The sequence below is a fragment of the Jaculus jaculus genome, chromosome 1, assembly GCF_020740685.1.
Source record: "Jaculus jaculus isolate mJacJac1 chromosome 1, mJacJac1.mat.Y.cur, whole genome shotgun sequence".
NCBI lineage: Eukaryota > Metazoa > Chordata > Mammalia > Rodentia > Dipodidae > Jaculus > Jaculus jaculus.
Genome location: NC_059102.1, coordinates 81,235,190 through 81,238,590, shown reverse-complemented (window position 1 = coordinate 81,238,590; position 3,401 = coordinate 81,235,190). Strand labels below are relative to the sequence as shown.

General features: G+C 40.2%; 1 non-coding gene across 1 annotated transcript; it reads left to right on the top strand.

Annotated features, from left to right (window-relative positions):
• Positions 1–381: 381 nt before the first annotated feature.
• On the top strand, positions 382–597 carry LOC123458048. The gene has a single exon (XR_006635366.1). It is a non-coding gene; the product is annotated as a small nucleolar RNA U3 (small nucleolar RNA).
• The last annotated feature ends 2,804 nt before the right edge of the window (positions 598–3,401 follow it).

Here is a 3,401-nt window from a genome sequence, read left to right as displayed (position 1 = left end):
CATTATTGCTGTAACCAAATACCTGACCAGAAGCCCTCTATGGGAGGAAATTTATTTTGGTTTATAATTTAAGAGATATAGTCCATTGTTATAAACAGTGGATAATAGAGGCCCTCAGCCTCTCCAATCATGTGAACTTGTACTTCATAATCTTTAAACTAAGGCAGGTAGGAAGTGAATGTGTTAAGGCATTCATAAGCAAATACACCCATATATTGATATATGCACAAATACATAAAGACAATTTTATAGAATAAATTATACATAGAATCTAAAGTTAAATGAACATAATATATGCTACATCATACATATCTAATATCTCCTATTTGTTCTGCTTCTGTGGAGAACACTGACTAATAAAATAATCATAAAAAATAAAACAAGACTATGCTTTCAGGGATTATTTCTATAGCTTGCTACTGGAGATTTTTCTCTGACTGTGTAGAGTACCAGGAACCATGAGGAGGAGGCTTAGTGCTCTTTCCCGAGCATGAACACTGATCCTGGTGTTGCTTCACTTTATCCACCACTTGTCACTGATGATTGTTCCTGCTCTCCTTCATGGGAGCTGAAGGGAGAGGATACAGTCTGAGTGGCAATAAAATTAAAAAAAGAAAGAAAAAGAAAATAAAAACAAGAAAAAAAGATTCTTAGGAAAAAAGAAACAAGCAAGCAAGCAAGCAAACAAACAAAACACCCCAAAGAACTTTAACTCCAGAACTATGAGGAAATAAATCTCTGTTGTTTGAGATACCCATTGTGTGGAACTCAGTTATAGGAACTGCGGTGGTTTGAATTTATTTCCCCCCAATGGGCTCAAATGTCTTATTAAAACCTGTAGATTAGATTTCTGACCACCTGGCTGGAAAAGTTGTCACTGTGGGTGGATCTGGATTCTGCATCCAGCCTAAGGGATGCAGAGTGCTTGAGCTCTGCGTGGTGCTCCCAGAGTGTGCTTGCTTGTGGAGCTGGCAGTGGTCTTTCTCTCTGCATGGACTTGGTAAAGGAGGCCAGTGCTTCCACTACTGCGGAACTTCCTCTGGGCCTGTAAGCCAGAAATAAATGCCAGTCCTCCTATAAACTGTATCTGGTTTGGAGGTTCATCCCTTCAGCAGGAAGTTGACTATGACAAAAATTGGCATGAGAGGGTGGGGTGTTGATATGAAATGAATCTGATCGCATGAATTTTGACCTTTTGGAACATTTGTTTTGGAGGAATGGGCCTGGAGTTGGTACTTGCAACAGACGACACCTTCCAGAGTTGCAAGCCAAGTTTTATGGATTATTCTGGTGAGAGTTTAAAAAATGCCAAGTTCAGAGAGAATTGTATTTGGAGACTTTACTTATGAGCTTTCAAAGGGAAAGAAAAGACTGCAGAGAACTTTGTTGGAACTGAGCTACTATAATAAGGGCAGGCTGCATTCTACTGCCCATGCCCAGAGAGTTTGATCAAGGTTAAATTTGTAATGGACTGATGTGCTTGACTAAAGATATGAAACTGAGAGATATAAGATTTAAAATAGGATAAATTCATACAGGTTTGAAATTTACTGACACAGAGACTGGTTTTAGGTTACTAAAGCTGCTATAGTCAAATACATTAGTAGTTTTATGGAAGATGGCTCAACTACTTTACATTGAAACAATGGAAGTGATGCCTAAGGAAAGACTAAAAGGTACATGTGCAAACTCTTTTGTAAGAAAGGAACCTGTGGGCTGGAGAGATGGCTTAGTGGTTAAGCGCTTGCCTGTGAAGCCTAAGGACCCCGGTTCGAGGCTCGGTTCCCCAGGTCCCACGTTAGCCAGATGCACAAGGGGGCGCACGCGTCTGGAGTTCGTTTGCAGAGGCTGGAAGCCCTGGCGCTCCCATTCTCTCTCTCCCTCTATCTGTCTTTCTCCCTGTGTCTGTCACTCTCAAATAAATAAATAAATAAAAATGAACAAAAAAAAATTTAAAAAAAAATTGCCACTTAAAAAAAAAAAGTAGAATTATACCAACCTTGAAAAAAAAAAAGAAAGGAACCTGTTCTTCAAGGTCACAATTTATTTCATTCCTGAATTAATAACATAGCTGTGTCCTTTACACCTAATACTGGATTCAGAAACATGAAAAATGCACAGAGTGGGTCATGAAGTGCACGTGGTTCCAGGAGCTGATGCTGAGATCATGGCATTATGGGTAGGACATGATGACCCAGATAAAGAGATCAATGAAGCCATTGTAAGATGGGCTGTGATTTGCATGAAGGCCTGAAGATGTTTGATTATACCAAGACTGTACAAGGACTACCATGAAATACTATTGGCTGGGGTTAGAAGTTTTTCTTGACTATTCAGCACAGCTGGAGGGGAAGAATTGGAAAATCCAGAGACTTGTTACTGGCCACTAGTTATAGATATTAGACTTGAACTGCAGATCTTTATCTAATGGTTGTTCAGTTTGCATGCATCAGGTCTCCCCTTGTTATATCTTATAGCAATAGAAATGTTTACTCTGCCATTATATGTTGGAAGTATATAACTTGTTTTGATTTCACAGGACTCACAGTTCAGAGACAGTCTTAAATCTCAGATGAGACTTGGGACTTTGGAACTGTATTTAAATTGGTAAAGACTATGGGACCTTTGAAGTTGAACTGAATACAATTTGTAGTTTGAGATGGTCATGAATTTTATGAGGGGCCAAGGGTGGAATATGGTAGTTTGATTTTATGTGCCCCAGTAGACTCAAATGTTTTTTTTTAATATTTTATTTTTATTTATTTATTTGAGAGAGGGAATGAGAGAGAGAGAGAGAGCATTCCAGGGCCTCCAGCCACTGCATACGAACTCCAGATGCATGTGCCACCTTGTGCATCTGGCTTAGGTGGGTCCTAGGGAATTGAACCGAGGTCCTTTGGCTTCACAGGCAAATGCCTTAACTGCTAAGCCATCTCTCCAGCCCTCAAAAGCTTTATTAAACTTTTAATTTGAATTGCCATCCACATGGCTAGAAGAGGTGTCACTGTGGGCAGATCCTGGGTGGAGCCCTAAGGTGATAGTGGGAGTGGATCTAAATTCTAGCCTAAGGGATGCAGAGTGCTTGAGCTCTGTCTGGTGCTCTCAGGGAATGCTTGCTTGTGGTGCTGGGAGTGGTTCTTCTCTCTGTGTGGAATTGGTAAAGGAGAATAGCTTCTTCCACCATTGTGGAACTTCCTCCTGATCTGTAAACCTGAAAACAATGCCATTCCTCCCATAAACTGTCTGGTTTAGAGGTTCCAGTAGTGTGGGACTGACTATGACAGCAATCCTAGCAGGTAAATTAACATATGCCTTGCATATTTTCTGACAAGTATGAAATTATTCTCATTTTTATTTCCTATGATGCTGTGGCCATTCTTTCCCTCCAGTGGGATTCAGGA